Here is a 17,671-nt window from a genome sequence, read left to right as displayed (position 1 = left end):
AACTTAGAGTTTCAAGTTTAAAAGTTAAGGACATGCAGTCCTTAACTTAGAGTTACAAGTTCAAAAGTTAAGGACATGCAGTCCTTAATTTTCTAACTTGCAACTCTAAGATAAGGACCAAGTGTCCTTAACTTTTTGACTGCACACATCAAAGTTAAGGACATCACGTCCTTAACTAGATAGTTAAGGACATCATGTCCTAAAGTTTACAAAACAGACTAGTAATCTCTTTTTTGATTGTTTACCTGTTGTTGTCGTCTATCTTTATGTTAGTATATGTTTCCAGGTTTTTACTTTTCATCATATACAAGTATGAAGACAATAATTCATAATTCTCTTCAGGAGTTCCTCTTATTAAAGCTGAAGCACGTTGAATAGCACGCCACGCCTTGCGATACCCAATGTCTAGTCCATGCAATTTTTGCATTTCTGCCATGACAAAAGATGGTGTAACTTCAAACCTTGGGTCTCGAAGATTGTCAATAATGTAACCACTAATTAACTTTAAAGTTGCATGCCTTTGATTAACTTTCATAGATTTAACTGAGCTGTCATGATTTTTCCCAATCTTTACTATCTTAAACAGTGTTGAATTTTTACTCTGAAAGCACGCACACACCACCCACACCTATCATCTTTGCATTTCAACGAATATCTTTTTGAGCTTGATCTAACAACCTTGAATTCAAAATGTCCTTTAATTTCTATATTCGAAAAACAGTTAATTATACTCTTCTTTTTGTCAAATATTGATCCCACTTTTATTTCATCCAACGAAACATTTTCTCTTAATATCGTAGTTGGGGATTTTTTTTTGTTTTGAATTTGAGCTTCGTCTAGTTAGTTGAGTAGAGGTTTTTTCAGCAACTTCTTCTATTACCGGTGCACTCTCTAAGACTTGAATACCCAAAGCTTGTTCGTTGTCAATCTCTATAATGCTTTGTCCTTCCACTTGAATAGAATCAAATGTTTGAAGCACCTCTTCAGTTATTGGTTCAGCTTCAACCATATCTATTTCCATTATCTGTTGGCATTTGTTTTGATTGTCATGTTGATTTTCTCTGTTGACATGTTCAAAGGTGCTTGTAGATCCAAAAACTCTTTCCGAAACATCAACAATGAAACGACAACCCTTGAAGAGTGAATGACTTTTTGAGTAACTCTATACATGTGTGAAGATCTAAATCTTTGGATACAATCATTCCCTTGCTTGTTCCCAGGTTGATATCAAACCATATCATTGCTTCAAATTGTCTCTATCCAATTCAATAACTTCAAAGACCCATTTAATGAAATCTTCAAATTGAATTGCCTCAGGTACTAGAACAAGCTTTGTTTGATGATCAAGATATTTATAGTCTTCAGTCGATTTACCATTAAAAGCAACTATAATACATATTGTTACCATCTTACAAGTCAAGAGAATGGAAAATTCAGGACATATTTATAGAGTAATCCTTGTATAAATTAAGGACAGGAACTGTAAGTTCAGGACCAAGGTAAGGACCAAGTGTCCTTAACTTTTTAACTTGGAAATCAAAGTTAAGGACCAAGTGTCCTTAAATTTTGAACTTGGTATTCAAAGTTAAGGACCAAGTGTCCTTAACTTTTGAACTTGAAACTTGAAGTTCAGGACCATGAATCCTTAACTTTTGAACTTGGAACTTAAACTTCAGGACCAAGTGTCCTTAACTTTTGAACTTGTAAGTCAAAGTTAAGGACCAAGTGTCCTTAACTTTTGACCTAGTTAGTCTAACTTCAGGACCATGTGTCGTTAACTTTTGAAATTTGTAACTGTAAGTTAAGGACGAAATGTCCTTAACTTTTGAACTTGGAACACTAAGTTAAGGACCAAAGGTCCTAAACTTTTTCAAAACAATTTGCAAAATAGGACATTATGTCCTTAATATTCAGAACAACAGCAAAAACGTTAAGGACATTGTGTCCTTAAGTTTTTCAATACAATTTGCAAAATCACGACACTATGTGTCATGTTAAGGACACCAAATCCTTAACATTATGTCCTCAATATTTATAGAATAATCACAGTACGCGATGTCCTTAACGTTATCAATCCAGAAAAGCAAAAAAATCAAATTCCTAGCATCAAATTCTTAGTAACGAAATAAAAATCAACAGAAACACACAAACGCATAACTTACTGTAATTTTATGTTGATTTTTGGACGAGAAAGTTGAATTCTATAGTTTGAAATCAGAAGAGAAGCTTCTGCAATTTTGGACGATCACAGTCGTTGCTGCTGCTTTGAAAGGTAGTTACGCGTTGTTGTTGCTGATCTTTAATAAGTATAAGCTTATAACAGAAGGGTATTTTCGTCCAGGCAGGTAAAAGTTTATTAAAGCAGTGGCTAAAGACTAAAGACGTTTAAAACAGTGGCTTAAAAATAAAGACATGTGCTATTAATGGCTATCTGTGCATATCGCCCCCAAACCAAACCAACAAAAATTGGGTTTTTTCAATCTCGATACTTTTTGGATTTTTTGGTTTTCTCGGGGTTTTCGGGTTTTTTCCGACTAAATTTTCATAGCATAAAATTTATAATTTATTCTCTAATATTTCTTAGGTCCTAGTTGGATAAAATTATATAAGATGTTAACCAATAAAATAATATAAAATAATTTGAGATGAATCATGATTATACTAAAATAGTCAACAAATCGCATAAAATAAATATTGTTAATTAATAAGCCATAATAAAAATAAACATAATCTAAAAGTACTAAATCATGTTAAAATAAGTACGACTAATAAGTACTAAGTATTAGTTACATAATTAAATAATATTAAAAGTAAGTTACGTATTTTCACTATCTAAAGTAATGAAAAACTAAGAAAACAAATATCCAATATTATTGTTATTCCTAGTATTAAATTGAATTTTTTTGTTAGCATTTTTATTGATTTGATTTTGCTTTGGAATTTATTTGAATCACTAACCTTTACGCTCTATAAAATATATTTGATCATTCAAAAGTTCTAAGTTAAAGCTTGAAATAATACATTAAAAGAGAGAACTATGAAAAATATTTGAAATATTTATAAATTATATTACAACAATTATTTTTATGTATAAAATATTTTAAAACTTGTATACATGTAATATCGGGTTGGTTTGGTTTTGGTTTGACTTTTTTTAGTTAAAACCAAACCAAACCAATTATGGTCGGGTTTTGTTTTCTAACACCAAACCATAGTTGGGTTTTTTTTTCTCGGTTTGACTCGGATTATCGATTTGGTACGGTTTTTCAGTTTCCTTTGTACACCCCTAATAAAATGTATAGCATATAATATATATATTTTATACATATTTCTTTTAACATTTCGATAGATTTTTACCAACCAGCCAAATATGCAACTTTCCAAAAAATATTGATAGAAAGCAATTCATTCTTTAACTGGCATTATGCGATTAGTCAATACCAAAAGACTGGGAAGCCCGGTGCATTAAGCTTCTGCTGTGGGGTCCGAGGAAGGGCCAGACTACAAGGGTCTATTATATGCAGTCTTACACTGCATTTCTGGAAGAGGTTGTTTCCACAGCTCGAACCCATGACCTCCTAGTCACATGGCATCAATTTTAGTCGGCCAAGGCTCCCCTTCCGTGTAACGACTCGACCGGTCATTTTGAGCTTTTGCACTTTTGATCGCCATTTCTCGGGCATGACTTACCCCGTGTGATGTATTATGACTTATGTTAATTATTGGTTTTGGTTTTAAGGGTAATCGGAATGAAATTGTAAGAACAATTACTAGTTTAAAGCTTAAAATTTGAACGGTTTGACCAAGATTTGACTTGTTTGTATATGATATCGGATCGGGATTTTTATGATTTGGTTAGCTCCGTTAGGTGATTTGGGACTTTGGAGCATGATCGGAATGCATTTTGAAAGTCTGTGGAAGGTTTAGGCTTGAATTGGCGAAATTGAGATTTCGGCGTTTTCCGGTTGATAGGTGAGATTTTGATATAGAGGTTGGAATGGAATTCCGAGAGTTGCAGTAACTTCGTTGGGTCATTTGGGATGTGTGTGCAAAATTTTAAGTCATTTGGACGTGGTTTGGTTGGGATTTTGATCTAAAGCGTGTCTCAGAAGTTTTTGAAAAACTTAGGCTTGAATTCGATGAGTTTTGGGTAATTTGATGTTGTTTGAGGTGTTTTGATGATTAAAACAAGTTTGAATAAGATATTGGGTTATGTTTGTGCTTTTGGTTGAGGTCTCGGAGACCTCGGGATGATTTCGGATGGTTAGCGGGGAAATTGGAATTTGTGTTGCAGCTTCAGATTTGCTGCTTTTGGTATTTTCGCATCTGCGGTTTGTGGACCGCAGATGCGGGTGTTTCATCGCAGAGCAAAAACGGGTCAGGTAAGCTGGACCACAGAAGCGGCTAAAAGAATCGCATTTGCGGAAGCGCAGATGCGTAAGAGGTTCGCAGATGTTGCTTAGGCCGGTTTAATGAACTCCGCAGAAGCAGATGTGTTGACCGCATATGCGGTACAGCAAAAGTGGATTTTGGACCGCAGATGCGGTTATGTCTGGGCAGAATGTATATATGACTTCCTTCGCGATTTTTGAAGGGTTTAACCATTTTTGCACTCAGAATTAGGAGCTTTGGGTGATTTTGACAAGAGGAATCAAAGAGAGGTAAGGATTTTGGACTTAAAACACATTCTTATGGTAGAATTTCATGAATTAAGGCTGTAATTAATGGGTTTAAAGGGTTAAAAATGGAGGATTAGGGCTTGAGTTTAAGAGGCATTTAATGCAGGATTTGAGGGGTCAGTTGAACTCCGATTTTGATGTTGTTGATATGTATGAACTCGTGGGGAGAAGAGGAATCTAATGATGTGAAAATTTATGAGTTTTGAGAAGTGGGTCCGGGGCTCGGGTTTTGCTAATTTTGGGATTTTTGATATTTTTCGATTGTTTTCGCTTGGGCTTTACTCCCTTAGCATATTGTGACATATTCGTTCTGATTTTGGATAGATTCGACGGGTATGGAGGCCGATTTGAGGGGCAAAGACATCGCGAGCTAGAGATTTAGCCGATTCGAGGTGAGTAATGATTGTAAATAATGTTCTGAGGGTTTGAAACCCCGGATTGCACATCGTAGTGCTATATTGAGGTGAGACACGCATTTGATGATGAGTGTGGAGTCGTTTACTATTGGGGATTGTGACTTGGTCCGTCCTGATTGAAGATTTTACCGCGTATTTGGTTGAAACTTATTTGTTATCATCATTATTTGGGTTGATCGCCATATTTGGGCTTTGTGCCAACTATCTGAACCCTTCGGGGATTTTTATCACTATTTCCTCACAGTTTTGAATTATTACTTGAAATCGGTCCTGTTGATGTCTACTGTTTTACAAACTCAGCCACTTTTACTCAGATTTGAAACTTAAATGATATTTCTAAATGATGTTTTGGGATGAGAACTACTGTTTTACTAATGCCCGAGGGGCTTATGATGATTTTCGGACTGAGTGAGGTCAAGTTCCATATGTTAGGATATACGCCACGAGGTGGCTTGAGTGATATGAGGCCGAGGGCCTGAGATACTTTTATACGCCACGAGGTGGCTTGAGTGATATGAGGCTGAGGGCCTAGATTTGATGCCACAAGATGGGTTGATATTGTGCTTTAGGCCGTAAGGGGCCCCTCCCGGAGTCTGCACACCCCCAGTGAGCGCGGGTACCCATTGTGATCACAGAGTGAGCCTGAGGGGCTGAGAGTGTTCTGAGAGTGAGCCCGAGGGGATGGTACTATTCTATGTGCTTACTTTATTTCCATTTGTCTGCCATTACCTGTTGATTGTGTTACTTTATGTGTTATCTTCCTGATTGCCTGGCATTACCTGTTAAATTGATTGTTGAGCCTGAGGGGCGGATTTCTGTTCTTATCTGCACTAATTGTTTTGCATTACTTTGCATAACTGTTGAAAAAGCCATTTTCAAAAGAGGTTTAAACTGAGCTAAGATATTTCTAAAGATTTCATAGCTTCACTATTTGTCTCAAGGGTTTTACACTGCTTCTATACAGCATGTTGGTTTGCTTTACGTGATTTCTTACTGCTCAGTTGTTATTTACCTTTATTACTCACTGAGTTGGAGTACTCACTTTACTCCCTACACTTCGTGTGCAAATGCAGCTATTTATTCACCCGGTAGCGGGTGTTGAGCTAATCGGAGGTTGAGTCATCGGAGTTTAGCAAGGTGGCTGCCAGTGTTTATAGCACTGCTCTTCTCCCTTCTCTTTCATCAGTCCTGTTTTGTACATTCAGACCTTGTAGTCATATTTATCCTCTAATAGATGCTCGTGACTTGTGACACCCTGCGGGCTGTGTCGGGATGGTTTCTATTGTTGTTATCGTTATTTCCATAAATTATGGTTAGTATATCATGTTTTAGAACTACTTATGGTATTTAACTATTTAAAAGAGGTGGTCTATTTTGGTCTGACTGGCCTTGTCTTCACGAGAAATGCACTCACTACCGGGTTTGGGGTTAGGGTCGTGACAAGTTGGTATCAAAGCCGAGGTTACATAGGTCTCATGAGCCCTGATCATGTTTAGTATAGTCTCGCGGATCGGTACGGAGACGTCTGTATTTATCCTCGAGAGGCTGCAGAACCTTTAGGAAAAACTTCAGATTCTTGAATTCTTATCGTGCGTCCTTGGTTCAGCTTGAAAAGTAACTCTTGAAATTCCTTCCACGCGTTCGTATGCACGCATGAGCACTTAGTATCAGATGTGCATTGATGGCTTGAGATTCCTTGATCGAGGGGTGAGATGTGATCTTTGTGAGCTGATGTTGGGCCAGTCTGGAGGACTTGATGCCAAATCCTTTCCTATGGCTTGAACACCGAGGTGCTGATTATGTGAGCAAGTGCTTTTGAATTTATATGTTCGGTAATTTTTCCCTATTGTGGAAGTGACGGCTAGATGGCTATGTATGAGAATGTTAGTACTGCGAGATGTATTCGTATGATTTGGAAATGACGAGAAAGGTTTGCGGGAGGATATAAGAACTATTAGGTGCTTGATTTCCGTCTTGATTCGAGTTATAGCCGAGTTATGGGCATGTGAAGAATCTTTTCATGTCTCCTAGTTGGGAGTGGAGTAGATTTCATGTTGCGGTATGAGTTCAGACTCAGGAAGGCTAAGTGACTGCGTAATGGTTATGATGGTGGAAGGTATACATAAAAGTTAGTTTAAGGCGAAGCAGGTGGGTTTTCTCCTACGAAGTGTTCTGGAGTTGTGTGACCCTTATGTGTTGTTAGAAGATCTCATGTGCAAGTGAATGTAAGTGTTGAAATTTGAATTTTGGGTCGCTTGAGAGAGTGGGCTTAGCTGCTGCGAGAATGAGTGCGAGAGTTGCCGAAGATTTAAAGTACTAGATGATCTATGTTTTCACAAGATTACAAAAGGATTTGAGTTTAATCTCACCATGGTATTGTGGCATCAATAGAGTATAAGTGTTATGAGTTATTGAGAGTATTTTGATCTGTGGCTCCGAGCTAAGTGGGGGAGTCTGCTGTGAGTAGTTGATTACACGGTTAGGTGCTATGTTGGTTCCAATTGGAGGCGTGCGGGCGAATCAGTTATGGCTTGCGGAAATAGAGACCGAGGATGGCTCGAGTAAAGGAATTTTTTTGACAAAGGTTATATTATGCTTCATAGGGTATGAGAATCACGGGATGTCTGAAGTGGTGGTTGGTAAAGAATGCTCGGTGCATAGAGCAGGAAGTTGCTTGGTTGTATTGGGATGAGGATTTTACTCTGCAATGTCGGAGTGCCAATGAGGCACAGGTGGTTCTGTTCGTTGGGTCAGGTAAATTGCAGTTTGAATAAGAGTGAATGACTTGTAAGAATGATTCTAATGTGTTCAAAGAGTCTGCATACATCAATTGAGTATTCTAAAGTTGCATATGCGGTTAGAAACTGTATTTTCATTGGAAGAGGTCAAGACTTGTGATATTTCTATGTTAATTATGGGATTCTATGTATCAATATCAGGAAAGTAAAGGTAACGGATTTAGATTCGCAGGAAGTTCTACAGAGTAAAGTATTTTGGAATGTGATATTTCTGGGAATATTTAAGAGAGTATTCAACGGCTTATGGGTCTTACACAGTGTGGTTTAATGCTCGGATCTCGTATGGTAAGCCTGGGTTGAGGAATTATGGTGCTGCATCAAGAGGGAATATCAAGTTGAAGATGAATCAGAAGGGAATTTAGATAGATGGAGTAGCTTGATAGTAGACCGAATCGGTATGGTAAGGATATGATTAATTCCTTGTGTGTGTTCGAGGTAATAAGTTCTTTCAGGTATTTTGCGGCGATGCTCTTAGGTTTCGCTGGTTTGCTTAGCTTAATCAAGCTAGAAGGATTCAGTCCTGACAGGTCTGATTTGTGCAAAGGGAACTCGGAGAGTTCTTGATGGCTTTTATCGAGGTTTGGAGATGTATATCTTCTATGGACATGCGATGTATAGTGATTTTTCTTCTAGACGGGGCCAATAGAAAGTTTTTACTAGTAGAGTTCGTAGTTGTCTGTGGCTCGGAAGGGAGATGAAGTTATCATGTTATCCTAGGACGGTATGGTATATGCGGTATGTTATAAGGATCGAGATTTGAATGTGTAAAGTTACGGTCAGTTCTGAAAGGAATTTCATGAAAACCTTAAGCAACGGGTAGCCTCAGATGATTAAGGAAATAGTATTTCTAATTTGGGGTGATTTGACGAGGGCATATGTTCAAAAAAAAAAGGGCAATGTGATTAAGTTGATGGTACTTCGGTAGTATTGCGGCACTTTCTTGTTAGATTGACTGCAGGTATTCGAGTTTGCTTGGTGGTACGGAGGAAATTTTAGAGTATTTATAGTGGGATGATTGGGTATTAAAGGTGTGGCATGTGTTCGGACAGAAAAATTGGGATCAGATATGGTGATTCATGTGCCGTGTGGATGTGGAGACGGAAGTTCTCATATTCAGGCAATGATGTGGTTGTAGATCGCGTGTATCGGCATTGTTTAGCAACTACCGGGATTTAGAGGCCCGAGTGGATCTTTCTTTGCTTGGTATATTAGATTTTGGATGTGATGTTGGGGTTTAGACTAGTTGTCTCTGTGTCGGGTTATGCCGGACTATTGCGCTTTGGGCTATGCCAGAAATGCCAGGGGTTGAGTGGGGAGGTGCGTCGAGTTATGTTCTAGTAGAGTTGTTTATATTTCAAGGACCCAGCGGACGACTGGGAAGGATTTCCTTTCTTAATTGGGCCTTCGTGATGGATGTCAGTGCAGAGGTTTCTACCATTGATTCAGTTTTGGTGATGAGGGACCTTTCGGATGTGTTTCTTGTGGCCGGGCATGTCATTGGGCAAGGTTGCGGATTTCGGTATTGATTTGGTGCCGAGCACCGTATCGTATGGCTTTGGCAGGAGTTATAGTAGTGGAAGGAGCAGCTTCAGGCTTCCTTGGTAAGGAGTTCGTTGGCAGGCCAATGTGGATACGTGTTCTAGATTGAGTCGGCTTGATTGGCCCCAAATTGTATTGTTGAAGGATAGGTTGGTTCGATCGTTATTGAGTTTATTAGTGATCTAGGGAGATCTATGAGTTGCCTTTCTGTGTTGCGAGACGCTATGATTTGTTGGTTATGGGCACACATGGTGCGGTTCTATTGGGATTCATAGTGGCAGTCGAGCGGGAAGAGCAATTGGGTGTTGCTCAATGAACGCATATTGGTTATGTCCTATCGGGTTTGCATGGTATATGTTACTTGTTTTACTGTGGGTGTAATGATTTGCTTTGGTTCCAGACATCAAATTGTGTGTGGTTGTCAATTTCGAGCATAGTGACTTGAGGTGTCTCATGTGGAGCAGTGTTTGGATAGGATCGCACATTGCAGTGAAGCTATGTGGGATATGACCTTGCGGGTTAGATTCATGTGTTCTATTCTATGATGTGAGATGGGTTCTCAGCCTTGTGTTGAGGTGGCACTGGTGAGCCAACTCTTTCATTTGAGTCATTTTCATGATTTGATTATGTTCGGACCGTTGCTTATTGGTGCGCGTATTATGCTAGTTGTGGCTTAGGCCTCTATTGATGTGTCATGTCACCAGAGTGGTGTGTTGTATTAGAGGAGAACGTTGGGATCATTAATGAATACGAACGGATTCGATTTCAGCATGTTTGAAGGATAATATCAAGGTTCGGCTCAGAAATTTGATATGGCCCTTGCTAGTGGGGAAGTGGCCTTATGAATGGTTGATCTGAGAAATGGTTATGGTTTATTGCGTGTTTCATTTATCATTGGCAGTATATGGAAGTGTTAGAATGAGACTTTAGTTGATAAGAGGTTTTCTATTGGTATTCGGTTGTTATGTACAACTGTTGTGATTAGAAATTATCGCTACTAGTGTTTGAGTTATGTGGTATATCATGTGATTGCACCTGAGACAACAGATATGGTTTGTACGGCTTGTTTGGACTTATTCACAATATAAATGTGAGATTTTGATAGTATTGATGGTTTCAGAAGTGGAAATGTGGTTCTATGGTTTATGGGCTAGAATGGATTGTGAAATTTCAGTTATATTGTGTTATCGAACCTATGTGAGATAGGGTGATGTGGGATCACCCCCGAGTATATGCATGGTAAGGTTATTCAGCAATTGGCTAGCTTTTGGAACAACTCTAGGCACGTTCGAGGAAGAACGTATGTTTAAGTGGGGGAAGATGTAACAACCCGACATGTCATTTTGAGCTTTTGCACTTTTGATCTCTAGTTCTCGGGCATGACTTACCTCGTGTGATGTATTACGACTTATGTTAATCGTTGGTTTTGGTTTCAGGGTAATCGGAATGAAATCGGAAGAACAGTTCCCAGTTTAAAGCTTAAAATTTGAAAGGTTTGACCAAGATTTGACTTGTTTGTATAAGATCTCGGATCGGGATTTTTATGATTTGGTTAGCTCCGTTAGTTGATTTGTGACTTAGGAGCGTGATCGGAATGCATTTTGGAAGTCCGTGGAAAGTTTTAGGCTTGAATTGATGAAATTGAGATTTTGGCATTTTCCGGTTGATAGGTGAAATTTTGATATAGAGGCCGGAATGGAATTCCGAGAGTTGCAGTAGCTCGTTGGGTCATTTGGGATGTGTGTGAAAACTTTCAGGTCATTTGGAAGTGGTTTGGTTGGGTGTTTGATCAAAAGCGTGTTTCAGAAGTTTTTGGAAAACTTAAGCTTGAATTCGATGAGTTTTGGGTAATTTGATGTTGTTTGAGTTGTTTTGATAATTGGAACAAGTTTGAATAAGATATTGGGTTATGTTTGTGCTTTTGGTTGAAGTCCCGGGGGCCTCGAGGTGATTTCAGATGGTTAGCGAGGAAATTGGAATTTATGTTGTAGCTTTAGATTTGCTACTTCTGGTATTTCTGCATCTGCGGTTTGTGGACCGTAGATGCGGGTGTTTCATCACAGAAGCGAAAATGGGTCAGGTGAGCTGGACCGCAGAACCGACTAAAGGGATCGCATTTGCGGAAGCGCAGATGCAGAAGAGGTTCGCAGATGCGGCTTAGGCCGGTTTAATGAACTCCGCAGAAGTGGATGTGTTGACCGCATATGCGGTACCGCAAAAGCAAATTTTGGACCGCAGATGCGGTTATGTTTGGGCCGAATGTATATATATGTCTTCCTTGGCGATATTTGAAGGGTTTAACCATTTTTGCACTCAGAATTGGGAGCTTTGGGCGATTTTGAAGAGAGGAATCAAAGAGACTTCGTTGAGGTAAGGATTTTGGACTTAAAACACATTCCTATGGTAGAATTTCATGAATTAAAGCTGTAATTAATGGGTTTAAAGGGCTAAAAATGGAGGATTAGGGCTTGAGTTTAAGAGGCCTTTAATGGAGGATTTGAGGGGTCAGTTGAACTCCGATTTTGATGTTGTTGATATGTATGAACTCTAGGGGAGACGAGGAATCTAATGATGTGAAAATGTTTGAGTTTCGAGAAGTAGGCCCGGGGCTCGGGTTTTGCTAATTTCGGGATTTTTGATATTTTCGATTGTTTTCGCTTGGGCTTTGCTCCCTTAGAATATTGTGACGTATTCGTTCTGATTTTGGATATATTCGACGCGCGTGGAGGCCGATTTGAGGGGCAAAGGCGTCGCGAGCTAAAGATTTAGCCGGTTCGAGGTGAGTAATGATTGTAAATGTTGTTTTGAGGGTTTGAAACCCTGGATTGCACATCGTAGTGCTATATTGAGGTGAGACACGCACTTGATGATGTGTGTGGAGTCGTTTACTATTGAGGATTGTGACTTGGTCCGTCTCGATTGATGATTTTACTGCGTATTTAATTGAAACTTATTTGTTATCATCATTATTTGGGCTGATCGCCATATTTGGGCTTCGTGCCAACTATCTGAACCCTTCGGGGATTTTTATCACTATTTCCTCACTATTTTTTAATTATTACTTGAACTCAGTCCTGTTGATGTCTACTGTTTTACAAACTCAGTCACTTTTACTCAGATTTGAAACATAAATGATATTTCTAAATGATGTTTTGAGCTGAGTACTACTGTTTTACTAATGCCCGAGGGGCTTGTGATGATTTTCGGACTGAGTGAGGCCGAGGGTCATATGTGAGGATATACGCCACGAGGTGGCTTGAGTGATATGAGGCCGAGGGCCTGAGATACTTTTATACTCCACGAGGTGGCTTGAGTGATATGAGGACGAGGGCCTGTGATACTTTTATATGCCACTAGGTGGCTTGAGTGATATGAGGCCAAGGGCCTGAGATACTTTTATACGCCACGAGGTGGCTTGAGTGATATGAGGTCGAGGGCCTAGATTTGATGCCACAAGATGGCTTGATATTGCGCTTGGGCCGTAAGGGGCCCCTCCTAGAGTCTGCACACCCCCAATGAGCACGGGTACCCATTGTGATCACAGAGTGAGCCTAAGGGGCTGAGAGTGTTTTGAGAGTGAGCCCGAGGGGCTGGTACTGTTCTATGTGCTTACTTTATTTCCATTTGTCTTCCATTACCTGTTGATTGTGTTACTTTATGTGTTATCTTCCTGATTGCCTGACATTACCTGTTAAATTGAGTGTTGAGCCCGAGGGGCGGATTTCTGTGCTTATCTACACTAATTGTTTTGCATTCATTTGCATAACTATTGAAAAAAACCATTTTGAAAAGAGGTTTAAACTGAGCTAAGATATTTCTAAAGATTTCACAATTTCACTATTTTCTGAAGGGTTTTACACCGCTTCTATACATCATGTTGGTTTGCTTATGTGATTTCTTACTGCTCAGTTGTTATTTACCTTTATTACTCACTGAGTTGGAGTACTCACTTTACTCCCTGCACCTCATGTGCAAATGCAGGTATTTATTCACCCGGTAGCGGGTGTTGAGCTGATCAGAGGCTGAGTCATCGGAGTTTAGCAATGTGGCTGCCAGCGTTCGCAGCACCGCTCTTATCCATTCTCTTTCATCAGTCCTGTTTTGTACATTCAGACCTTGTAGTCGTATTTATACTCTAATAGATGCTTGTGACTTGTGACACCCCGGTTTGGGCTGTGTCGGGATGGTTTCTATTGTTGTTATCGTTATTCCCGCAAATTATGGTTATTATATCATATTTTAGAACTACTTATGGTATTTAACTGTTTAAAAGAGGTGGTCTGTTTTGGTCTGGCTGGCCTTGTCTTCACGAGAGGCGCCCTCATTACCGGGTTCGGGGTTAGGGTTGTGACATTTCGATACCAAACAATTGGTGGAGAACAAAAAACTCATAGAACTTATAAATATATGTCTATGTATAGGGATAGGAATAGGGCGGGGCGGGGCTGGTTTAGATGTATTGGTGGTGAAAAATCACTACACGTGGAATATTAGACTGCTGACATGGCATAACGCGTGGAACAATAATAAAGCGACATGTGGCAATCTTATTTGATAGAAAAATAAAAGGCACAGGAAGAAATACCCACGAGACGGTATCGGGCCTAACATCTGGCAAGGAATAAATAAACAATAAAAAAGAAGGAAAGATACATGGATTGAAAGGAAATAAGGAAAGGGAACCAGAACTGATATAAGGCATTTATAGTAATAAATGCACCAGTTATAAGAATCCAAAATAATGGGAAATCAATATCATTAACGTCCATAATTAGCCCAAATTATGGGGGAAAACCGTTACTATTGTATATTCCTATATAAGGGCACATAATTCTATTTGTAAGGACACATCTGAGTCAATGCTGAAATATACACTTTACTTTTTCTGCTTTCTCTAAATTCTCTACCTTGACTTTGCAATCTAATAGTAGCCTATATATGCGATGTAGATGCTATTTATTCTCTAAGTTAACCATACTTTATTGATGTTTTAAGTGCTAAATGATAAAAAATGCTCTAATTGAGGTTTTTATGCTTTGCAGGAGCTACTGCGAGTTAGGAGGAGGATATAGAGTGTTTTGGGGTCAAATATGTAGATACAAGGCCAATCGAGAAGAGCCCGGATGAAAATGAGCAAGAAAAGGCGAAGAAAAAATGGGCAACAGTCCACCGCGACTGTGGTAGGGCCGCGGTTGGGATGCGGTGGAAAAAGGCGCAAAAACAAAATTGTCTAAAATGACCGCGGTTGGCCCATGACCGCAGTCGATATGGAAAATGCCAAGAAAGTCCAGGGGCCAAAGTGTAAAGCGTGGGAAACTTATCCTAACCCTATATAAACTCAACAAACTTGCCCAAGTGGGAGGAAGCTTGTTTTTAGACTCAATTGGAGGCAAGAACAAGTGTGAAAAGATCAAGACACTATTAGAGTTTTTCATTCTTCTTCTTTTTATCATTATTTTGTGAATTATGAATTATTCTATGGCTTTATCTTGTTTTACCATGAGTCGCTAAACATTTAATCTAGGGTTGATGGAACCAATTGTTGGATGAAGTCTTGATTATGTTTTGATATAATTAAGCCATTTCTTACTCTATAATTGTTCAACTATGTGTTTTTCTGTGATTAATTGAAAGGGCCCTTGATTAAACGTGTCTAGTTACCTTGTGTTGCTTGAGAAAGAACACTGGGTTAGATTGTTGTTGAACAACACCACTTTCGGGTAAGTTAAGAGATTAATTGCTTGAATTTAAAAGCAGGGTTAGAGATAATGAAGCTTTGGTGGAATAATTCTGAGTTGAATAAATTGTTAACTAGAGTAGTTCGAGAGAATGCTTCTAGTAAATCGTAATTGATCGAGAGATAATTGTGGTAACCTAGAACTCATACTTTTTATAGAGTATTATGGCGAGATTATAGATAACATGTCAGGAATTAATCCGACAATTGGGGAAATCAATAACCCTAGACCATTTTACCATTGAATTCAACTCTATTCTTGATTATTGCTAGTTTTATTATTGTTTTTCATTAGTTAACTAAAGTCTACTCATTATCCATTAAAAATCGTGCATACGGGGATTGTTTGAGCTATTCATTAGCAGTGTTAAAAGTTGTAGTAAATAGGTTAGTTCCCTGTGGGATTCGACTCCGGACTGAACCGAATTATATATTTGCAGCCACCGCTTAGTCCTTTTTGTAAGGCATAGTTGGGTGTGATCAAATTTTGGCGTCATTGTCAGGGAACTAACGGTGTTATTTATTGTAACTTTGAATAATTGCTAGGATTATTAGTTTAGATCAAATTTTTGTGGGGTTAAAAATATTTCCATTGAAATTCTCACGGTTGAACTCTTCTGTAACTCAAGTGCATTCCTAGAAGCTCTTTTAGAACTGGTGAACTCTTTGAAGGACTCTCTGATCCCGAGAAAGCATTCCGTACATTGAACCGGGCTAACAGGAAGAGCAAATAGCTGAAACAAAATGAACAAATTGAAATTGAAATGGGTGACATAGATAACGTCAACGGGAACAACATGAATGATTGAGATGACCCAAACATCAGAGTGGTAGCACCTCTTGTGCCAGAAACTGCTCTCTATGATTGGGCGCAACCAACTGCTGATAACCTGGCCACAGCAATTGCAGTTCCTCCCATACAAGTGGAGACATTCCAAATTACCAACAACATGCTGCACCTGTTACAGAATAAGGTGTTGTTCTCCGGGTCATACATCGAAGTCCCACAACAACATCTGAAGAACTTCCTATCAATTTGTGTCACTCAAAGACAGCCGAATGTGACTCCTGAGGCAATCAAATTATTATTGTTCTCATTCTCAGTAACGGGGGAGGCTCAAACTTGGCTGAATTCGCTCCCAATAAACTTCATTGCTACTTGGGAGGAACTAGTCAAGCAGTTCTTAAACAAGTTTTATCCACCCAACAAAACTGCGAGGCAGATTGATGAGATATTGTAATTCAAGCAGAAACCGACTGAGACTTTGTAAGAGACATAGGAGAGGTTTAAGTGCATGTTGGTGAAATGCCCTCACCATGGCATTCCGAATCAGATGCTGGGACAGAGATTCTATATGGGTTTGGCTGACAGTTTGAAGGCCAATGTAGATGCTTCTGCCAGGGGTGTATTCCTGAGCAAAACTTTTACAAAGTGCAAGATTCTTCTTGACAAGATGTCTCAAAATTCAGGCTGGATGACGAGAGACATAACACTCACTCCAATAGTGCATTCTGTCGCTCTTGACCCCAACAACACACATGCAGAAAACATAACCACTCTTATGACCCAGATGAGCTTGCTGACAAAGAAAATCGATGAGATGGGTATGAAATAGGTGCACATTGTGGATACCACAAAATGAGGCTTGTGCACTCCTTGCATAAACTAGTCATATGTGTGCTCTTGGAGTAGAGAGTGACAACCAGGGATTCACAGAAGTCATGAATTATGTCAATAATTTTGGAGGTCAGAGGCAAGGTGGGCAGCAATGGGGACCAACAGCAAACCAACAGTACAGACCGAACCAGCCACAGCACAACCCAATCCAGGAGGAGCACGACCACAAGGCCAAATCATATCTTATCAAAGGCAACATGGCTATAATCAGCAACACCATCAACAGTTGACCAACCAACTACCTCATCAGCAACAGGATAGTAATATGATCGAAATCAGGGGTATACTGCAACAACTCATTGGGACAAAAGGAAAGATGCAAGAGAAGTTAGTTGCACATGATTTAGCAATCAAAGGCATTGAAACTCAATTGGGACTTCTATATATGGCCTTGAATAATTGCCTACAAGGAACATTGCCTGCAGATATAAACGTTAATCCAAAGGAGCAAAACCTGAATCAGTTCATGGCAGTGAGTCTCAGGAATGGGAGAGATTTAGATAGGGAGCAAGAAGTTTCTCAATTGAGGAGAGAGACAACACCAACTACTCCAGCTGCCCCAGTTACATTAGACACCGATGAGTCGGCAAAGCTCACCGAGGTTTTAATCGAGCAAGCATAGATTGACAAGGGGAAGGAGAAGGAAGGTGAACAACTCCCAGAACAGGTAGTAGAAAAAGCTTCCAGCAAAAAAAAAGACGAAAAGCAGTGGGCAGAGGTTGATTCATGCACCATTCCCTCACAGGTTGGCAAAGCAAAAGAAAGATGATCAATACAGGAAATTCATGGAAATGCTCAGACAAATTCAACTGAATATTCCATAG

The 17,671-nt window shown here is 39.3% G+C and overlaps 1 non-coding gene across 1 annotated transcript; it reads right to left on the bottom strand.

The window, feature by feature from the left end:
* Window positions 1-16,386: 16,386 nt before the first annotated feature.
* Window positions 16,387-16,493, bottom strand: LOC142163639 (small nucleolar RNA R71). The gene has a single exon (XR_012694585.1). It is a non-coding gene; the product is annotated as a small nucleolar RNA R71 (small nucleolar RNA).
* Window positions 16,494-17,671: the final 1,178 nt, after the last annotated feature.

The sequence above is a fragment of the Nicotiana tabacum genome, chromosome 8, assembly GCF_000715075.1.
Source record: "Nicotiana tabacum cultivar K326 chromosome 8, ASM71507v2, whole genome shotgun sequence".
NCBI lineage: Eukaryota > Viridiplantae > Streptophyta > Magnoliopsida > Solanales > Solanaceae > Nicotiana > Nicotiana tabacum.
The sequence above is the reverse complement of the archived record's forward strand: the minus strand, read 5'-3'. Positions and strand labels throughout refer to the sequence as shown.